Below are 23,592 nucleotides of genomic sequence, written 5' to 3' on the forward strand. Positions count from 1 at the left end.
TCATAAATCCTCTCTGTGACCACGACTGTCTGAATTCCTGGGTATCTCCAAAGCCATATTGACTATCAGTAAAAGTTGTAACTTTCATTTGATCAGAAATGCATCCTGTTCTAGTAAGAGTGATCAATTTTATCACTTGGGCAGACATCACACCGAGGAGCCATTAGGCTCCCACTACTCCTTGAACTATGTAAACAGCATAACCATCTCTTAAATTTCCCTCATCATCTCTTAAGCGCTAGCCGTCCACAAACAATAATTAATCAGGCTGAGCGAGGGGTTCATCCTTAATATTAGGTCTTGGTTTGGTTCACAATTCTGTCACACCAAGCCAGTCATGCTCAAGCTCAATCTACACCCCTTCAACAGTTTCACATTCTGATAGAGCTAAGTGTGGCCTGATCCAAGCTATTACAGCATTTCAAAGTAATATTCTCAGTAGCAAGAATAAACTGCTCATACTTGGATAGCCCATTACTATATGCTCACTCTGCTCTATGTTGACACCTACGGCTGCTACAGCTTTAGGGCAGGAAGGCATTCCTGTGGCTACAGAATCACGCACAGCAGAAAAATAGGCCACAGGTTTTCGAAAATCAACATGCCTTTGAGTAATCACTGAAAGAGCATATCCCTCCCTCTCACTGCAAAACAATGTAAAATCATTGTTATAATTTTACATTCCAAAAGCCATGGCGCTGCAGAGATTTTCTCTCAGCTCTAGAAAGGCAATCATGCGGTCACTGTCCCATCGTACCGGATTAGACACATCATTTTAAATCAACCTCTGTAGAGTTTTGGCCACTTTCCTTGCCTCCTTCTCAATGTGATGTCTAATGTACAGGATTACTTCCTGAAAGTACTGTAATTTACTCAGGGACACCTTGTACCCATTCTCAGCCAAATTATTCAACTTGTCAATGGTGTCCTGTCTGCGAACATCTTGCAACATCAACGCTGTCAACAGGACATCGATGTCTTGCAATAGTACAGAATTACACAATCACTTCAAAATCACCAGACTCTGTTTTAAGATGTGATTGAAGAATATGGGACTTTCTATATACCCCACAGGAACTTGGTACCATTCCTTAGTCCTATTTTTGAACCAAAAAGTGAAGAGAAATGGTCTCTCCTTGTGCAATAGAGTGGAAAAGGACTCAGGGATCTCTACCACTACACAACAACATGGAATAATGATATAGAGGCGTGGCTTGGGCGTGGCTTGGGCGCCAATGGGGATGGCAGCGTGAGCCTGTTGCTCCACGCCTGATCCCGCAAATTCTCCTGATTATCTCTCCTGAGCGCCGCTCACGGTGCAGGCGTGTTGTGCGGAACACCGGGGGCGGCTGAGGTGCTCACTCTCGGCGAGGCGGAGTACCCGGCGGCGAGAGGAGAGCCGTTCGAAAAGTCGGAAGAGCCGCGATCTGAGCACAAGATGACAGCCCCGAACCGAGGAGAAAGGACAGAGAGGAGCGGTGCGGCGTAAGAGTGAGGAGCGAAGAGAAAAGAAACACGAAGGGCCAGCGGAGTGGGGACCACACCACGGAGGATCCTAGAGAAGTGGCCAGGGCTAGCACAGGAAGATAGGCGACAGGAGAAGAATGCTGTCTGATCCACATATACCCTGAAGGCCTGAAGGGAGGTCACCCTGCTGAGGATAGAGTGGTGGGAGCAGCTACGTTTTGCGGACCGCTCAGGTACCTGGAGTGGTGCAAGTGAGCGGAAGAGAGGACGAGGTCGTTGCGGAGAGCTGGCTGGAGAGGTGCCGGCCTGAGGCTGAATAACTGAATGGCGAGTTACAAACACTCGTGGTAGAAGTGGTGGCTTTGGTGACCGGGATGGCCATGAACAGCCGAGAGATGAAACCAAAACCAGGGCAGGATCAGGTGAAAGGGCTGGAAGAAGACCGCAATGCTCAAAACGACCCGGAGGGAACGACGCAGGAACAGAGACTGAACAAACGCCTGGATGGAATACTTGAAGCCATAACGGCGACCAAGGAGTCCCTGCATCAGGATATTGCGCAGGTCGCAACAGGATTGGGTCTCCTGAGAGCTGATCATTCCAAGCTGGCGGACAGGGTGAAGGAAAATGAGCTACTGCTTCAGTATCTCAAGCCTGCGGTGGTGACAGCGGAACATAAGCTGAATGATGTACTAGATCGCTTGGCGACACTGGAAAAGAGGGCGGAGGATTCCGAAAGTCGTAATCGAAGAAACAACGTACGGGTAGTAGGTCTGCCCGAAAAGACAGAAGGGGATGATGCTGTCGCTTACATGGAGAACTGGTTCAAGACGGTAGTGGCCCCAGAAGGCCTGTCCTCCTTTTTTTCCTTGGAAAGGGCGCATAGGGCTCCGACCCGGCCGCCCCTGCTGGGTCGACCGCCTCAGCCAGTGGTAGTTAAGGTTCTGCACTTTAAAGACAGAGATTTGCTGATACAGTGGGCGCGTTCGGCAGGTCCTTTCCAGGTGGCAAACAGTGCGGTCACAATCTTTCCGGACTACACCCAGGAAGTTCAAAAACGCAGGGCCTCTTCCTTGTCTGTGAAAAAAGAACTAACAGATGAAGGAATACAATATTCTCTGCTCTTCCCAGCTAAGTTACAAGTAATTCTGGATGGGTCGACACACTTCTTCCAAACTCTTGAAGAAGCATGGACTTGGCTTGAATCGTACAGGGGTGGCACGGACCGCAGAGGTAGGGGGGACCAAGGAAAGCAGGAGCCTACCCAGGTGCGCAAATCGCAATGCATCCGCAAGTGCAACAAAAACCAGAAGACGCTGCAGGGTACCCAAATGGCAGCGGACAAAAGAGGGGCTCTGGCGGCGACGGCAGTGATAACAGGTTCACAACAAGAGGGGCAGTCGATGGGCTCGGAATCTGAAGATGGAGGCGGAAAATCTGGCGCGGACCTCTCAGATGCAGACAGTGCTGGGGGACCGTTGGTCACCCCCAAACGGCAGATGGGATTTTTAATGAGTGACACTGCCGAGGGTGGACTACTGATAGCTGGCCCTGTGGGACAGTTGAAACCGGTAAACTAAAGGACATCAGGTACTGTGGAGGACTATTATATGGGGGCTTAGGCTCGGGTGGGGGCATGGTCTGCCTCCTGTTGGCCCTGAACCACCCTCCTATTGCCCTTATGGCCATCTGTAGTGGCGACTACAGAATAGAAGTGTGTGTGTTGTGATGGAAGTTTGGATGGGGGCTGATAATGTGTTATTGGGTCCTGTTCTGGGGGGGTGGGGTAAGGGAGTTTTCAGGGGAGTTCTGTGTGTGGGGTTGTGCTGCAATGATGTGGGCAGTCGAGAGATGCAGTTGGGGCGGATGAGGGATGACTACAATGGGGACGTTACCTAACTTGAAATGTCACACATGGAACGTCCGTGGCCTTCGAACCATGTCAAGGCGTTATAAGGTGCATGCATATTTGGTGAGACGTGGAATTCAGATAGCGCTGCTGAAAGAGACACATCTCACCAAACAGGAATGTAATGCTCTGCAGAGGCGATGGCATGGCCAGGTGTTTGGCACGACCTATTCGTTGTTTGCTAGAGGGGTGCTGATCTGGGTGAGGGCGGGAATCCCTTTCCAGGCCACGAACCATCTGGTGGACCCTGAAGGTAGATTTGTAGCAGTGGAGGGGAGGTTGTTCGCCGTGATGTGGTTTTATGCAGTGTGTATGCTCCAAATATGGACCAAGCCCGCTTTTTTCATGGATTAACTGGTTCCTTGGCACACTTTCTGGCGGGACCGGTGATACTAGGGGGGGACTTCAATTCCATTGCAGACGTATTGTTGGACAGATCGCACCCACCATTGACTGACTCCCCAGTGCGCAGGCTTGCTAAGCATAGGAAGGACTGGCAGGAGAGATGGGGCCTCATTGATGTAAGGCGATGGCACCACCCTGACCTCAGGGATTATTCCTTTTTCTCGGCAATACATGATTTACATGTGCAAATAGATTCTATACTATGTAGTGGGTCGATAGCTGCCATGGCGACACATACGGAATATTTATCTAGGACCATATCCGATCATAATCCTCTGTTGGCTTCTGTTCAGTGGCAGCGAGTAAGATCAGCGGTCCCCACATGGAGGTTGCAGCCCGACACATTGGAGGACCGGGTGTTCAGCGATACTGTCTGTCAGGGTATCGAGCATTACTTTTGCGAGAACGGGGGTACAGCTACTACTAGGTCAGTGGAATGGGATGCATTTAAGGTAGTGGTGAGGGGCCTCTGCATTGGTAGGTTCTCGGGCGAACGATCAACGGTCCTGGCTGACGTGGGAAGGGCGGAGGGTGCATTGAGAGACCTAGAACAGCAAAGACCAGAGCGACCAGAACTACATGCTCGGTTGCAGGAAGCGAAGGAACTAGTTGTAGCCGAAACAGAACAATTGAGGAGCTATGACTTTAGGTTATATACTACCAAAGTACATGCGGAAGGGGACAAGGTAGGCACGTTGTTGGCGAGACTAGAGAATCCAGAGCCTAGAGGGAGCCCAATTATGAGCATACGGGAGGCAACGGGAGAAGTGGTCTATTCTCAGGTCGCAGTCCTATCACGCTTTTTGAGTTACTATACGACTCTATATAGGAGTCAACTGGACGCTGAGGCTTCTGACATAGAGAACTATCTGGCGGGTGTTCAACTTCCGGTGCTAGATGAGGACAGCGTGGAGGAATTGGGCCGTGACATAACGATGCCGGAGATTAGAGAAGCCATCAAGCAGATGGCTAGGAACAAGACGCCGGGAGTTGATGGCCTGCCGGTCGAATTTTATGCAAAATACATTTGTGTTTGGGTGCCCAAGTTGCTGGGGGTATACTCAAAAGCTTTGGAGCTGGGGCATTTGCCTCAATCGATGAGAGAGGCGCTGGTAGTTCCGTTTCTGAAGCCTGGGAGAGAAGCTAACGATGTAACCTCATATAGGTCGCTGTCCATGCTGACGGTGGATTATAAAATTCTAAGTCGCATTCAGGCCACCAGACTGTTGCCACACATGACCACACTGATTCATACAGACCAAGCCGGGTTCATTCCCACTAGGAACACCTCAACTAACATCCGTCGCCTAGTTTGAGTACTAGAGAGCCAACTGGAGACAGATCAGATGCCGGCAGTGCTGTCTGTGGAAGTCGAAAAAGCTTTCGACAGTCTAGAATGGGAGTACCTTGATAGGGTACTGGAGAAGTTCGGTTTAGGGGAGCAATTTGGGCGCTGGACGAGGGTTCTCTACTCTTTAGCGACAGCCAGGGTGAGATTGGGGTCTGTGATATCCTCTGAATACCCGGTGCGCAGAGGGACGAGGCAGGGGTGCTCGCTTTCACCATTGCTGTTTGCGCTGGCAATAGAACCCCTGGCGGCCCGGGTGCATTCTGGGGAGGCGTACGATGGGATCATAAACGGCATGACGTCACATTATATCTCATTTTATGCGGACGATCTGCTGCTGTTCCTGGAGAACACAGGGACGGCGTTAGAGGCAGCAGTTACAATGCTGTCGTGTTTTGGGAGACTATCGGGCCTTAGGGTCAACTGGGGCAAGACATGCGTCTTTCCGTTGCGAGCGAATACGCCCCGTCCACCCCTGGCAGTAGATGTCATTTGGGAAGGATCGTGCTTCACCTACCTAGGGGTCTGCATATATCACGAGGCTACTGACATGCTTGAAGGAAACATAGGACTCTGTATTAGGGCCCTGAAGGGGTGCATGACCTTCTGGGCATCCTTCCCCCTCTCTGTGCAGGGCCGGGTGGCAATGCTCAAGATGGTGGCTTTGCCCCGATTGCTCTATTATTTTCGCACGTTGCCGGTGTGGATCCCGCAACGGGTTTTTAAAGAATTGAGAACACTGACGACTGACTTCCTGTGGGGACATGGGAGGCGCAGGGTGGCACTGAATACGTTGATGAGACCTAAGCTTGAGGGGGGAATAACGGTCCCTGATTTCGAACTATATTATTTGGCGGCGCAACTACTGATACTAACACAGAATGTCGCTAAGGAATGTAGGGGTCTGGACCAAGATAGAGGGACAGGCATTCAGAGACATATCCTATCATATACTATCATGCAACAGAGGCTAGAGTTGCAGGGCCTAACCATGGAGGAGAGGACTTTGCGGCTATGCTGGCATAGAAGCTTAAAAAGAGCGAGGGCGACGTGCCCGTACGCACCGGAGATCCCTCTGGGGATGCTGACGGCGTTGCTGCATGGGGGATAGGTCCCCATTAATGGAATGGGGGGACTTGGGCCTTCAAGCGGTGGAGGACCTGTATGTTGATGGGGTGTTAGTGCCCTTCATAGTACTCCAAGATCAATTTGGCCTCCCGGTGGGAGTTTCCTGTTACATGCGGTGGTGACGGCAGCGATGCAGGAGCACTGGAAAGGGGGGTTATCAGAACCCTGCACAACCATGGCCTGCCAGTATGCTGTAATGGCTGCGGGTACATTTAAGGCGGTTACCTGCCTTCACTCTAGAATGCTGCATGAGGGGCTGGGGCCGCTCACAGCCTTGTAGGAAAAATGGGAGGAAAGTATAGGAAAACCCATACCGGACGCGACTTGGGGGCACATCTTGAAGAGAATATGGAAGGGGTGCAGGAATGCCCGATTTCAGCAAGTGCATTTCTTTGTAATACATACGGCCTACTTGACCCCGGGGAAGTACCGGAGGTATTTCCGGGTACAGGACGCAGCATGCCCGGGATGCTTAACACCTGAGGTGGAGTTGGACCACTTACTATGGAGTTCCCCAAAACTGGGGGCGTATTGGTCAGAGGTGGGGGAGCTCCTTAACGCAGTCACTGATCGACAGGTGGAGTTCGACATGGCGACATGTCTATTGCTCTGGTTCCCTCACACGGCCAAGACGAAAATCACAAGTAAATTCATTGACTTGGGACTTATTTTGGCCCAGAGAGAAATCACTTGGCATTGGAAATCGAAAGAGGGCCTGTCAACTAGGCGATGGACGAACGAATTGCAGAAATGGGCACGGAGTGAAAGTGTGGTTAGGCTTCGACAAGCCGCTCGTACAGCAAATGTGAAGGGCTTAGAAATGGCGAGGGCCTGGGAGGCAATAGTGCAAGCCCTAAAGGACTATTTAATTGAAGACGAAAACTAGGGGATGGTCAGTGTAGGAGGTTCCATGGGACACGGAGAAACATATGTATAGATCCCTCAGGTAGCCAAATATTCGATTGAGAGCACATGGATATGGCCCACATCAGTAGCAGTAGAGGAGGGAGGGATAAGGGGAGGGTTAGTGGGGATCCGATACAGATAGAGGAGAGATTTAAGCGGAAGCTAGACTCAGATAGGGGCGAGTATAAGGAATACCTGTGGAACAGATTTCCAACAAAGTGCTTAGATTGATTAACTGTAGAAGGTCAGGAGATCTCGAAGAGGGGCATTACGAAGGATGACTGAGTGTGGTTGAGTCGCATTTGTATTGATATTATTCGCTATTTGTGGAACACTGTATTCGGCTGATTATATTTGGGGGGGTTGGGAGTTATAGAAAAGCAGATACCAAATTGTGTTGCTGAACAGATGCCTCTGTGAGATGGTTTTCTTTGATATCTCTGACAGATCTGTAACTAACACCGCCCGGCCTCCGGGATGTGGGCTGAATGGCTGTGTGCAGTTTCATCGCTGATCGGTGACTTAGGATGGTCAGAGACGGGAAGGTCGAAATAATTTATTGTTTGTCTATGAATCTGCAATAAAAATATATTAAAAAAAAACAACATGGAATAATGATGTTATTAATCTTTTGCAGCTCCTGCACAATGTGGTATTTGCTGCTCGAGTCTGCAGACCCATAATATGGGAAACACATGGGCACCCCATAATTTTCTTCAATATTTCTTGCTGTATCATGAACTCAATCACGGGGGCAATCCCAGCTAACTTTTCTGGTGTAAGGTTATACTGTGGCATTCAGGGATTTTCAGCATTAGGTTTGACAGTAATTCGGACAGTTTCTACACCTTTACTAAGTCTGATACCTTTACCCAAAAAATCACAGACTTCGGGTTTCACATTATGCTTTAAATCTTCTACAGTGAAAGGAAACACACCAACAGCTTTTCCCTTTTTAACTATTTTAAAATCAACATCGTCATCATGTGTTTGAACTTCAACACCATGCAGTGTATAATATATAGTTCAATATAAATAGTGTAATTTACCTTACAAAAAAGATAATGTCAACAATTGACTGGACTAGAATCACATCACAAATTGATGGTTTTCTTCAAAGGAACCCATCTTACTTGGGACCTTCTCTGACACAGTGGTACCAATCTGCTTATTGGCAACACCTAGAACTTAGATCTGCTTTCCAGAGAGGGGTAGGTCTGGGACTTCTGCTGTTCTGACAGTGGAATGGGTAGCACCAGTGTCTATTAAAAAGGATACTGGGTGTCAATTCACCTCACATTCCATGAATGGACCTCTCTGGTTTATCTCCAAGACTGAGCCAAGTATGTCATCTTCCTTCCCTCTCAGGCACTGTCATTGTGATAAATCTGAACCGTAACCACCCAAGGCCTCAAAATCTGGGAAATGATTAAAAGTGGCTTAATTTGCAAAAGGGTTCGGTTTGACTCTTGGAACCTGGTTAACACTGGACCTCAGGTTACTCGTATTCTGCTAGGGAATTGGTGGTTGAGGAACCTGCATCACTGCGGCATGAGGCATGTTAGGATTATGCATTCTCTGCATGAGCACATTTTGCCTTTGCATAGGATTAACACTTTGAATTTAGCCATCACCGGACATTTGATTTGGGTTCAGTTGACACTCCCACTTCCAATGACCCAATTTATTACAATAATGACACTGATTTGATCACTTCCATGTCACCACAACTATCCCTGAATTTGTATCAATTAAAACACCACGTCTTCTACCTTGGGGGGCAGCACTTCTTCCCTGCATCATCTGCCCGTCACCTAAGTATCTAACACCTTTAATTCCCTAACATTTCCCACATATGGACATTCTGGAATCCCCTCTGTGCCAGTTTAGTCTGGACCATAACGAACTGTTCCTTAAGCCTTTTCGGTTTCATTTCCTGTTCATCAGTACACTACTTTGTATTTCTCAGTATCTCATCCAAGGCCTACTTTTCCAACAAATCACATTCTGTTGAATATGCAGGCTAATCTCTTGAGGTAACCTGAGAACAAAGTGTGACAAAAAATATCCCATATCACAACCCTTTCTGGGTTATCAACACCTGCAACAGAAGCTCATAGTAAGCATGCAAAAAGCCCAGTTCAAAGCTCCAGTGGGCCCTGGGGTGGAAGTCCCTGGCACTGGGCTCCGTTCCTCAGCCTGTAGTGTCTCAAAGTGCCCAGGACTGGGACTCCCTGGCCTGGGAAAGGAACCCCTGCTCACTTAACATTAGAAGCTCTAACCAGTTGGGTCCTCAGGCAGGCTCTTTGGTGGAAGTCAAGGCCCTGGGCTCTGTTCCCCATTCCGCCATGTCACTTTGAGCCCTAGGCAGAGACCCACAGGCCCAGAGAATCCTGCCCTTCTTGTCCAGGATTTAAAGTTCTGACCAGACCCCGGGTCAGAACTCCGCGGAGTGAAAGCCCCAAGCCCTGGACTCCTTTTTCCAGCCACCTTATCACTTGGAACATGGGACAGGGACCCACTTGCCGGGAGAAGCATCTCCTGCTTGCCAGAATAAGAAGCTCTGACCAGGATCAGGCAAGTCTGGTGCCAGCTGCCATGGTAATTCCAGCTCCAATAGACTTTTTTAAAAATTGCTGTAATTCAAAAGCTTGTAGTTGGATCTTGGGATCAAGCTGGCAGTCTGCCATGAGGCTTGCTGGGCCTGTCCCAGTCCCTGTCCATTGGAACCCTATTAATGCTTTTGAATGAGTGACATGGGGGATATGTAGTATTTGCTTTGAAAAAATAGGAGTTTTCAAAGCGGGCAAGTCACCTGAATAGTCCACATAGGAATAATGGAATGAGAATTTAGTTCTATTTTATTGTTTTTCATAGCTGAGCCCATGATTAAAAGAGATGGCCAGTGCCATTTGTATTGTGCTTTTCTTTGACCAATGCAAGATGAGCTAAAGCAAAATCATCAGTAAGAATGGAGTTTGAAGAGGATAAGATACAGTCGTAGTTTCAAACATAAGTGTTGTGGACTAGGTTTCCGGCAGCATTATTACAATGACCCACTGAGCAGCTTCAAGGAAATCGTCTTAGGGTTCTGGAAGGAGGATGGATGTAAAGCTGAAACTTAAAGGAATTGATGGAAGGGCACAACCAGGGGTGGAGCTTACAGCTCAATTTGACTCAACGTGGGAAATTACACAGCCTGGGCACAGAAAGGATTTACATGTTGAAAAGCTCTTTCTCAATTCCGTGGGTGGTGGTGCATGGCGGTTCTTAGTTGGTAGAGTTGGATAATTTCGATAGCAAACAATACTCCTTTGTACTACCTAGTTAGGCAGTTCCCAGTAGTTCATGTTCAACTTCTCTGAAGGACAAGTGGCATTTAGCTACACGAGATAGAGTGAAAATATGTATGTGATGCCCTTAAATGTCCGGGGCAGCAAGTACGCTAAACTGTATGGAAAATTGTATGCCCATCCTTCACCAACAGGGGTGGGTAACCTGCTGAACCCTGTTCATGATAGGGATTCAAATTATTTCCCTTAAATAAGGATTCCTTAAGTGCTCTTCATAAGCTTGCATTGATTATGTCTCTGCCCTTTATACACACCGTCTATTGCTGCTACTGACTGAATAGTTTAGAGAGGTCCTCTGATCGGCCTCGCCTTGGTCAGCATTGGCCCTGGTGGAGCACTGAGAAGATGATCAAACTTGACTATCTAGAGGAAGTAAAAGCAGTAATATGGTTCCTGTAGTTTAGCCTGCACAGGATCATTGATGGGGGACCTGCCCAAGCTACTGCAGGTTCCAGTCTGAACCCTCTACTGCTTCACAGATGGAATCCAAGGCACAGAGCCTGACCTACCTCATATGTGTCCTGGCCGTGGAGTGGTCCCCTGCTGCTGGGCACTTGGGTGAGGACCAAGCACAGGGTGGGTTCATCCACTTGGGAGAACCTAATGACATGCAAGGGACCGGGTCAGGTGATTCCCTTTGGAGTGGGCACAATCTAAGACAAAGCACTCACAAAATGGAACCCATGCTCACCCAACACACATCTGGGAGTAATCGAATAATAGAGCGTCACTGGTTTGGCCCTGTCACCTGGGCCTTCTAGTGCCCCATCCTGACATGCCTGGGTTTCGAGTGACCATGGAGTGGCCTCTCTTGGGTGGCAGGGCAGCCTGTATGAGAAGGAACTGGGGTGACAATGGGAACCCTGGTTCCCTTTCAGCACACACGGTCACTCGAGCTTCCATACCTCTACCAGAAGGGGATGAGTCACTATCACAGTGTGTGGGAACCTATCTCTTCTCCCCACAGTGCTTCTCACCAGCTCATGGGGGGTCTCAGGGTGCTGATATGGCTTGGGGTTGCTGCCTAAGCTTTGGACTCTCAACGTGCAGGGGTTGAGCCCTGGCTCCCACTGGCCCAGGTGTGTGGCAGATGGCAGATGTGCAAGTGGGACAACCCTCCCTCATTGCCAGTTGCCTGGTGTTGTGGTCCTGTGTGGCCAGGCTGGTGTTTCAAGAATTGGGCGGCCATCTCCAGGAGGAATGGTGGTGGGGATGCCTGCCTCCACTGCCATGGGAGCCTATTGCTGCTCACCTGCTGTGGGCCACCTGAGCAAGCACCTGGAAACACTTTAACTTGTGTAGGTTGACTTCCAGACGGGAAGCCTAAAAGGGTGCTGAGCTATATCAACGCATGGGTGGTGGATAGCCCACCCAGACTTCCTTTCACCTCTCCTGCACCAGAAGATAGTTAAACGTTGTTAAAGTTGTGTGGCAGTGGCTCACTTGGCTCAAAAGTCAATGAATAATGCAGCTAGCTGTGAGAATTAGTATGAATTGAAGGACTCATTGATCATCAACACTTCAAAAGCACATTCTGCCCATGGGTTCCTCGTGTGGCAAGGCCTGTCTGAAGGCTTGAACATCAATCACCCTGGGAATCTCCCAAAGCGTAGCTGGGGCTGTTACAGGGGACTCTTCTCCCTTCGTCCTCTCAAGGTCAGACCCTTGATCACCCATTTCAGGGGCACTATGTAACATTGCAGAGATCTGAAGCTGACCTGCCTTGCTTTCCCCACTTTGGTGTGACAGATGGGCGTTGGTCTGCTCAGGGCCTGAAAAACCTGGGGTGCCTTGTGGCATGCTGCATGTAAATGCCTGTTGTGCACCATGGCTGCCCACACGCACTGCCTTGGTGCCCATTTCTGTGGATTAGGCTGGGAAGGCCTGCTGCCTGTCTACAAGTACTGGTTTCTCTGTGGGCTTTAGTCTCTTATTAAGGAAAGGGTGTGCTGCCGTGATTCCCCTGTACAAAAGAGAGCCTGTCCCTCTTCTGCAGCCCAGGGAATTGGCCTGGATCCCCCACACTTCGCCATCCGACTATGACCTCAGATTAGATATGGCGATACTCTGAATTCATGCATATTACTAAGTGGAGGAAAAGAAACAATCTTTCCCTCAGTAAAGGTGAGTAAAGAGGGAAGAACCTAGCGCCGGATGCGGTAAATGTGGTGTTCAGATACTCAGGAGCCCGAAGTCCTTCTGATCAATGCTCACCCCACAAACGGTGTTATGCCAGTAGCAGCCCCTGGCATCCCAAGATTGGGTCATCTAAGAGTCAGGTTGCTTGCGAATGCAGTCCAAAGTGGGTGGTAAACTCCATCTAAGGCTGAATACTGGTGTGAGACCTATAGCCAACAAGTACTATAAGGTACAGTTAAAAAGAACTCTGAAGAGAACGATTGAGGGGCCATGGACCGCCGCTGTGTGCAGTGACCAGCTCTGGGTTGGCAGGGAAGGCTTAAGGGTAACAGGTAGCTCTCCACTATGGCAGACAGTATTACAACCCCATAGCAGCAGCTTCACCATGACATTGGGGCTGAGGGAGGTGGACTGCCTTCACACCCTCCCCTGACAAGGGACGGGGAAACCTGAATCTGGCATGACTGTCGATAGGGGTGTCCCAACTGTGTTTGCTTTACTGGGTGCGGTGGCCCAAATTGGGTACTAGGTGTCTACGGTGATGTTGCTTACACATTTGACCCGTCTTGACACATGTTCCAAAGATTTTAACAAGTGCGCAAGTTGTGCACTAAGAATCTGCTAAGGATTATGTTATAATTTATCTGCCAAATTAATTAGGCCTGAAAATGGATGGCAGTGGAGTGTTAGGCCCATACCCAACCATGGATGGTGCTGAGAGCCAAGGGGGCTAAGCTGCAATAAGTCTGTAGTGTTCATGGAAACCTAGAGTGAAGGCCCGGGTCAAGTCGCCACAGGTGCATATTTTGGTGGTAGTAGCTAATATTTGAAAGGGAACTTTGAAAGTTGAAGTGGAGAAGGGTTCCATGAGAACAGCAGTTGAACATAGGTCCCTTAGTGCTGAGATATGGGCTAATGCCGTTTGGAAAAGACAGGTGAAGCCTCCATTACCCATGGCCGATCAAAAGGGATTTAGGTTCAGATCCCTAAACTCAGAGTTGTGGAGATGAGGGCCCTTATTAAATCCAGTGCGGTAATACACATGGTACCGGAGAAGCCAACAGGATCCCAAGGAAGAGATTTATTTTCTTAGTTGAAGGACAGGACCCCTTGGACTGGGCTTGCCCTAAAGAGGAGCTTGATGCCTTGGAAAAAGTTATGGTTCTGGTGGCATCTGGTGAACTCTTGCTGGTCCTTGAAAGTCAAGGGGAGATGGTGTAAATCTCACGCCGGTCATACCCATAACTGCAGCAGGTCTCCAAGGTGAACATCAACTGGCATGTTGGAACAATATAAGTATTGGAAGTCGGCCAGTCAGATCCATAACTTTGAGATAAAGATGAGCTCCACAGACTGTGTCGGCCGAGTTGAGGGGCCAAGTTGGGCTGGATGATGCATCGCCTGAAGTTGGCAACTCTGGATGGGAACAGTGTCATTTCTGCCGATCACCCCTACCCATACCTCTACCCAGGATGCTGGCCAGGGTTCTGCCTCAGCGAATCTAATGATCCCAATTCCAGGTGAGTTATTTCCTGGATAATTAAAAAACAGCTAAGATGGCGAAAGGAGGTGCTGTCTTTGCTACAAATTATTAGCCTCCATACCAATGTAGTCAACTCTACACCTAGCACTAGCAACACAATCAATAATAATGAATGGAATCACTCTTTGTCACCCATTCCACCCTCTGTACTAATAGACAATGAGGAAACCTTCGACTTCGAAGAAAACATGGAAATTGTAGCTTCATCAGCTAAGTGCAACAAGTTCACATCAGGAATCGAAAAACTTCCAGATGTCTATGAGGTCAATGATAAACCCAATGACAAGAGACGTAAATTCACTAGGAAGAGCATATACTGGAAACAATCAAAGAACTTAAAAAACATGTTTCCAGTTAACACAAAGGATTCTACCTAAAAACATATTGCATTAAATATGAAAAGGAAGCCGAGTTCCAGAACATTGCATGCCACTTTGCAAAATGCAAAGGATGAATGACGAAAGGTGGGCTAAAGTTCCTTTGACTGTTCTGTGATCTCGGATTCGGGACAAAAATTGCAGTGTCACAAAATGCACACACAAAAGCGCAAAATGATTTTAGACTCATAGCTCTAGAAAGCAGCAAACTGTGAAAATGATAGTAAAAAGTAAAAAATATTGATGCTGACTGAATTCGAAAAACTTTATGAAAACAAAAACATAAATCCAATCATGGTTCTGCATTTTGACAATAAAAACAGAAAGCACATCACAGAGGAAAGGAGGGGTAGACGAGAAAATAAATAGAAAACTTGCAAAAGATGTCCAGCAAGCACCCAATATTGAAAAAGACTTCAATGACAAGCCTGAAATATCTGAGGGATAAATAAACGAAAGGGGTTAAGACTTTTTTAACAGAAAAAGCGTGTGTAAAATGACAACATTTTGTGTATTAAATGACAGAATAGGAAAAGTACAAAAATATTTTAAAAACCCACATCACAAAGCTGGTACGCATTTAATAGAAGAAATTGTTATCTATATCTCAGAGAATATTAGTCATATACATCCAAAACCAGCTAATTGCAATGAACCTCAAAATGAAAATGAAAATGGGACTATGACCAGTATTCAAGACGAGAATCAGAATGTCTTAGCCCAAAGTAACATACAGAGAAAGATCCGAAAAATGAAAGGCTTAATAAATCACACAAGACAAAATATGCAAAAGCCAAGGGCAGCTACACGGAATATCAGACACATTTTAAGAAAGGCAAGGAGAAAACTGGCAGAATAATCACTGATTGTGCATAAGATGCAACTGACCAGATCATTAACAATGGCATTTTTCAATATTACACAGATTGGAAAAAATTGTGTTTTTAAATTCATTCAAACTGAAAGAAGACTCTGAATATGGGTAACTGTGTAAAGAAATTACACTTCTTGAAGTTACAAAGGCATTTGAAGACACCCACTTAAACGAAGCAGTGAAGCCTGTCAAAATTGGCTTGAGCAATCTATACAATATTCACACAAAAAACACAAGAACGTTGCCCAAAATATGCTCAAAATATTGTCAACTTGGATAATGAGAAGGGTCCCAGAACAACCAATCAAATCTATTTCCAAAGACTGTACCAATTATTAAACTATGTAGAAAAAGCAATTGGACAATGATTACAATTGATACAGCATTAAGTAAACTTTTTACAAAAATCCTGACCGAAAGACTTACCTCATTCATAAATGTGAATAAAAGATAAAAAAGGTCTTTTTGTAAGTTAGAGTTTTGAAAACCTGACGCTGCCACAGATCATCATCAAATAAGGCACAAAAAATAAATTTCTGGCAGTGGTGTTATTAGACATTTCAAAACCATTTAACTCTGAAAGCCAGCCACATCATACAAAGTTGTGAAAGATAAAGTGTTCCGTCATGTATACGAGATCTAATTAAAACTTATACACAGACTCCTCTATGTTCTTCAACATAAATAACAACGAATCTACACCAAAAAGAAAATCTGAGGTAAAACAAGGTGACTTACTATTCCCACTGTTTAATATTGCAGTGGACCTTCTAATATGGGATCTTCAGAAAAACAGCAGGGGCTTTACATTTGGTTCAGATAGACTTATTGATCAAATCACCAATCTAGCCTTTGACAATGACATAGCAGTGTTTAATAACACATAGGACATGGGAGGTGGAGCTTGCCAGGCTCTAAGATGGCTGTGTGTTGAGCCAGCTCCGCTGGCCGTCTACATTGATCCAGAATTATTTGCTTTACACCCGGGGCCTGCCGTCCACTCTTTGGCAAGAAGTGTGCAGGAACCTTTGTGCTGAGGTCCGGCGCCGTGATCGAGCCAAAACAAGCAGCCCCCGCTTTGCAGCACATCGTTGAACGGACACGGCCTGTGACACAGCTGTGAGGCCGGAGAGGAGGCGCTGCTTTCCCGCTGCCACTGGATAATTATCGGCACTGCTTTTGCTTGGTGTGGCTCATGCCTGCGCTTCGTGGGCTGCCTCCTGCCCGGATCAGTGATGCCGACCCTGCATAGGAGCTCTGCCCCCATCGTTGGTGCTCCGAGGACTGTACCGACACTGACCTGCATGACGAGCTTCCAGGCATACCAGTCAACTGAGCCTGTGGGTGGTGGCTGGATCTGGGCCGCGTGCTGGTTACTGCATGCGCTGCTGGGGACTCTCCCTGATTTCGAGCCCTCGTTGGCGGTGAGTCTGCGCTTCTGTCCCCCCTCAAGTCAGAGCTCTCCTGTTCCCCCTTGCTCCACCGTGGCTGCTGGTGCGCAACCTGGCCCCCAGCAACAGGTGCCAGTATCCGCACCTACATCCCGGCTGACTGGATCTTTTGGCCAGTGTGGGCTCATGTGAAGGGATACAGGGGGTCCGGAGGGACACCTACTGCATTGAAGGCCTCAGCATAAAATAAAGGTGGGCCCGTTTGCTGCTCTGACCCACCTCCACCTGCGGGGCGACCACCGGCATTGTCTCCTGCTGCACCTGGCGACTTAACCTTAGCAGGTCAGTGGTGTGCAGCAAACTAGAACAGAGTACGTTTTTACAACAAGGCAGCAATGGTGGGCCCCCTTGTGATCCCCCTGGTGCAGAACATCTTCACATAAAGGGCTGAGACTTCTAGCGTAGTGCTCTGCTACTTGATTCCATTGACTGAGTCTGGGATTATCTTGTTTGGAGCCGGCTGCGGCATCATCCCCCTAATATGGCGACTATCAGCTGGCTATGGTTCTGGTTGGGGCCCTTGAGGGGGACATCAGGTGCCATTACCCTTACTGCGTGGGGAAAATCTGCACTATGGGCAAGCTGGATAAAGCCCAATCGAAGCTGAACTTCAAATTGCGCAAATTAAGGCACAGAGAGGAGGCTTCCGAGACATCAGCTACGGGATCTGGTGATGAATCTGAGGTCAAGAGCAGCGAACTGAAGCAGATCTTGGCTACTATGCAAAAAAAGCCTTTCCACAAAAGATGGGAAAATTGACTTCTTATCATATAGAATGGATCGTATGTCCAAAAAGCTTGACAAACATGCAGAACCTCTTGCAATGGCCGAGCAACGCATCTCGGAGGTTGAGGAGGCACAAACGGAAGTGCATAGCATGCAGAAACAGATGGAAAAGGCTTTGACAGTGCTTCAGGAAAAGGCTGACTAGCCTTCCGGAATCCACTATTACTGGGGCCACGGAAGGTTTCGTAGGGAACCTGCTCACAGATTTGCTGGGCACGGAGACTTTTCCCCCTATGTTTGTGGTGAAACGCGCACACCATTCTTTAGGTCCCCGGCCTCCCAAAGGTGCGCCCCCGCATCCCATCATCGCTAAACTACTTAATTTTTGAGACAGAGATGCAACTCTTAAGAGGGCTAGAGAATTGGGAGAGTTAAGACATGAAGGTTCCTCACTTTTGATGTTTTGATACTTTACGTACAAGGTCCAAGAACCCATGAAGCAATTTGTACCGATGATGCGTAAGCTGAGAAAACAGAAAATTGAATATGCAATGTTATATCCAGCAAGATCTTTACAGACCCCAGGTCACTTCAAAAGGCTCTCAAAGAATGGAGAATGGTGGAACAGAATAAACAAAAACACATGCTCCTGTGAAAAAGAAGCTAGCTCAAGTGGAAATCTGGATGACAATGATTAACTTTATCTGATGGTCTAATGTTTCAGGGTTTGGTTTTTCTGATTACTTGTTGTCATTCTTGAACTCTGTATATTAGGGATGTTTAGGACATATTTCAAATACTGTGATCCACAGTAACTCTCGCCTAATTTCTCTATGGTTCGGGGGTTGGCCTTGATCTGGGACACTGGTAGTAAGGGTGTCACTTACGTCCAGATGGATAAGGTTACTCCATTATTGTATGGCATGGTTATCCCAGCGAGTGAAATATTTCTTCTGAGTAGATGGCACTATTTGGTTTGTTGAAAAAACGCAATGTATGGCCACATCCGCCTCTGTGGGTTACCCCTTGGATGGTTCATGGACTTTTTCTGTTTTTTTTGTTTATTTACTCACATTATTGTGATATTGTTGGGTTTTTATGTAGGGTGGGAAACAGATCGTAAACGCTTATTTGGGGTATGCATTGCGTGGGTGATGAAGGGCCGGGTTTTTGTTTTGCATCCACAGTCAGTGTTGACAACAATGATGTGCAGGGATCTCATGCGATTGTTCCCTACAACTATCCGCAAGTTTCATAATGAGTAGTCAGCAGCAGATGCTAGGAGATGTGCCCCGATACTTACCCAGTAAAGTTAAGTTCATCACTTGGAATATCTGTGGTTTAAATGGTTTTATCTAATTACGTAAAATATTAGCCTATCCCAAGCACTACGAAATTGACATTGCTTTACTGCAAGAAACTCAACTAGCCCCTAACAATTGTTTGCTTAAAAACAAGAGACTGCAGGGTACATTCAATGTGGCCGGGTTTACCTCCCATGCCAGGGGTGCCCTTAATTGGATCAACCCCAGATCTGGTATTTCATTGACAGAGAGAGCCAAAGACAGATCCAATGGTAGATATACAGTTTCCAGGTGTCGAAGCAGAGGGTTGGATATTCAAGTTGTAAATATATATGGGCCAAACTATGATGACGCTTTTTTCTATAAATTGTTACTTGCTCAGATTTCAAACTGCCCAACACTACCTCAGTTATGAGGGGGGAGACCTGAATTGTATCTTGAACCCCTACTAGATATGTCTGGCGGTCAGGGATGTCACATCTCGGCTGCTGCCAAAGCCATTTACAGATAATGCCTTGCAGCTAGATCTGATGGACGCATGGAGGGCTAGGCACCCGGAGGCGGGCAGATTCACCCACTATTCAGCCCCTCACAATACACACACGATAATTGACTACATTTTGTTGGAAAGATCGCTTCTCCCCATGTTCTTAATTGCACAGTAATGCCCCGTACTCTTTCAGATCATTCTCCAATTATCCAAGAGGTTGAAATGCCACAGCGGATTGACACTCCGTTCACATGGAGGTTTACCCGGTATTCACTACTAAACTCGGTCTTGAAAGATGAGCTTGCCACCGCCATCACTGATTGTTTTAATATCAATATAGAGTCTGTGGAGCACTTTGCCACCCACTGTCTGGGAGGCATTCAAAGTGTACATCAGGGGGGTCGCTATTAGTAAGCACACAAGAGTTTTACGCTCTATTAGGGGTAGACTTTCTACCTCGGAAAAAAAATTCTGAAATGGAGTCAGATCCCCTGAGTGTGGAGACCCTCGGATAGCGGAGGCTATTAAAGAAACGCTTGAAGAATATAGCATAGAGGCTGACAATGAAGTTAAACACATGGGAAAGTACACTATTGCTAAATCCTATGGTGAGGGAGACAGGCCGGGGCAGTTCTGGCTGCCCTAGCTCAACGCTAGAGGGAAGCAAAGGGGGTCTCAGAATTACATGATGGAAATGGCACTATCCTAAAAGACCCTTCTGATATTGCAAATACATTTAGTCAGTATTATAGGGATTTGATTAGCTCACCCATCACAGTGAATGAGTCGGCTGTTCTAGATTATCTGGAGCATGTGCAGCTACCTTGGTTAACCAATTCCCACAGAGAATACCTGATGAGGCCACTAGACGCAACTGAAATTCGCACTGCCTTGAATTCTATGTGGGATGGTAGCGCTCTGGGTATAGATGGACTTACTGCCCCTTTCTTCAAAACCTACATGGATTTGAAGAAATAATAGACACTGGAATAATGCCGCAATCAATGAGGGAGGTGCTCATAGTCACACTATTAAAACTAGACAAACCCCCCAAATGTGCTCATTCTATAGACCACTGTCACTCCTCAATAGGGACACAAAAGTATTCGCTAAAATTTGAGCCTATAGACTCCCCCTTCTTCTCCTTATCCACATCGGCCCAGAACAAGCTGGCTTTGCGCCCGAACGAACGTTAACCCAAAACCTATGAACTGTATTTGGTGTTATACAACATGTTAGACCTGAACTCAAGGCTGCTGCAATTTTTGGGGGATGCCGAAAAGGCTTTTGATTCTGTTGAGTGAACCTTTATGATGGTGGTGCTGCTTAGGATGGGTTTGAGGGAGATTTTCATAGGATTGGTTTCTGTACTTTATAATCAGCCAACAGCAAGGGTTAGAACTGGTTATTATGTCTCATCTCCATTTCTAATATCTTGTGGTACTAGACAGGGTTGTCCCCTTTCCCCATTATTATATGCCATAGTTGCAGAACCTTTGGCGCGCTCACTGAGGGAATATCATGGGCATCGGGGAATTTGTTTTCCCCAACTATAATTTGATCATGTCAGCTTATGCTGATGATATGTTGCTGTATTCTCGTGATCCTGCCACCAACCTTTCCCCTTTAATCTGTGAAGTTATAAAATTCTGAGGAATAATAGGGTAAAAAATCAACTGGAACAAATCCCTCCATTTTCCACACCCTCGATGGTCCCTTTTTTACCTAGATTTCCCACTGCTGTGGACCACTGCCTCGGTCCGATACCTGTATATACCGGTGCACACAGACTCAGAGTTAGTGCTGCGGGACAACTACGGAAGGACAATCACTAAGCTAGAGGGTGATATAGTGAAACGGATCAAGTTACCACTTTCCCTGGTGGTGTGCAGATCGTTGATGAAGATTATTGTTTTGCCTAGATTTTATTTCTCTTCAACAATATACCTATGGTAATCCTGCAGCACTTTTTTAAAAGACTCAAAGCTTTGATGGTTAGGCTAGCGTGGGCGGGAAAAACCCCTAGGTTCAAGATGGACACGCTTACACTTCCATATTCTATGGGTGGACTAGGTGCCCCAGATCTCAATCTATATTATAGAGCTGCTCAGTGCTCACATGCTTATTTCTGGTACCATGGACCACATACTCTTCCACACCTTCTCATAGTGAGGATTGCGTCTGATCCATCCCCGCTCCCTAGGCAACTCGCTCAGCCCCCCAACAGGGATTATGGTGTTCTCGACTCTATCAATTTGACGGTTCATGCGTGGCGCGAGCTTTTAAAGCGACAGTCGTGCACTCTGCTTTACTCCCCACTGCTCCCAATGGGTTGGTGTCAATGGTTCCCGTTGGGTTCTGAGGTAGTGGTGACTGAATCGCTTAGGAATATTCAGATCCATAATATGGGAGTTTGCTTCTCTGAGGGTAGAACCCGGACTTGGGATGAGATTGCCGTCAGGGAGCACAGTGCCAGCACTCTTGAGCAATTCCATAAATTTAGGGCACGCCATGCTCTGAGGGTGTTGCTGGGAGATGAATATCTAGAGCCCCCAGCTCTCTGATCTTTCACTTTTCTTATTCGTGCCAAGTCCCTGTATAAGCTGGTTTCCAATATATACACTATGTCCCAAGAATACTACTTTACAAAATATTCTCCACCGAGAGCGCAGTGACAAGCCGATCTGGAGGCTCCCTGTGATGATAGTCAATGGAGGTACTGCTGTGAGGTCACCCAATCAGTGTCTTTAAACAGCAGGCATTGATTAATCCACTTCAAGTTTCGAAATAGAACATATTGTATACTGGCACGTCTCCACAGATATGGGTTAAGACAATTGTGAGTGCTGTCGTCCAAGTGGTGCAGATTTATTCCATGTGGCATGGGCATGCCCCCGGATTGCTGCCTTCTTGAACCAGATTTTTCAGGAGCTAGGACAGATTGTGGGTAGTCCGCTTGCCCCTGACCCCCTACAGGCCCTTTTCGGATACACAAAGCTTCTTCCCTAAAGAAGTTAGGAAACATTTGGGTTTTGGCTTTTTTCTGGCTAAAAGGCAGATAGCAATGCAGTGAACATGTGGCACCCCTCCCTCAAAATTGGAGTGGGAAAAGGATATGGTTTTTTGCAATACGCAGTCTGAAACATATAGCGAGCTAATGCCCCTAAAGGGCCACCCCAAGAACTTCTGGGGTTTGTGTAAACAGTATCTTTTGTCAAGAGAGGGAGACGAGTCGAACATTGTTTAAAATCACTGAGCTGTACTGTCTCTCTCAAGTAATAGTGCATCGATGTGGGCTATCCCGATGTACATGGCTAATTCAATTGAAGTGATGCATATTCAAAAGAACTAGTCATTGGGCTGTATTATTTGACATGAAGCTACTGTGTCTGTTGTTTATCTTATTGGCCATTTCCTTTGTGATGTTTTCCTTTCTTTTTGTTGATCGCTTATTATTTCCCACTGCTATAATGTTAACAATACTGAATCATGTACACTGCTGTGAACTGTTAAATAAATTCAATAAATATTTTTTTTAAAAACACATGGGACAGTATGAGTACTAAATTGAAGATCATCGAAAACTTCAGGAAAACAATAGAACTAAAACTGAATGTCCAAAAGACAAACGATTTCTTCATAAGTCAGCAGGAAGACACAGTTCTGGTGAAGAATTGCAAACCATGGCACTTCCAAGAACAAAATATCAACATGCATCCAGGTGACAGTGAAAGGTACCTCGGACTGAGCTTTGATCCTCACCCAGGTAATACAAAAAACAGCAAAATACATGACATACTGGCAGGATTGCTCACTCATACATGTATGCATGAGATATAATAAACAATAAAATAGATATCATCATCAATACTCACAAGCTAAAAATATCTGACAATAGATTCCTAAACTATGATTTTCAATGTTTAGCATCTTATGACTGGAGAAACAAAGAATTTGAGAAATGGCAAAATCTACTTGTAAAAAGGGATGGTATAAAATATCTAGAAAATAATCCAATCTCAAATGTATGAATTTCAAAGTGCATTAAATTAAAGGAAAACCAATACATAGCTCTACTGATGTTGAGAGAGAATGTCAAACACCAGAGAAACCATTTCCAGAGGATGAGATCGAACATTCTCCATGTGCAAATATTGCAATGAGGAATGTGA

At 46.6% G+C, this 23,592-nt stretch overlaps 1 pseudogene; it reads left to right on the forward strand.

Moving 5' to 3' along the window:
- Positions 1-11,939: 11,939 nt before the first annotated feature.
- Positions 11,940-12,093, forward strand: LOC147711389 (5.8S ribosomal RNA; annotated as a pseudogene).
- The last annotated feature ends 11,499 nt before the right edge of the window (positions 12,094-23,592 follow it).

This window comes from Lissotriton vulgaris, chromosome 5 (assembly GCF_964263255.1).
Source record: "Lissotriton vulgaris chromosome 5, aLisVul1.2, whole genome shotgun sequence".
NCBI classification, from domain to species: Eukaryota; Metazoa; Chordata; class Amphibia; order Caudata; family Salamandridae; genus Lissotriton; species Lissotriton vulgaris.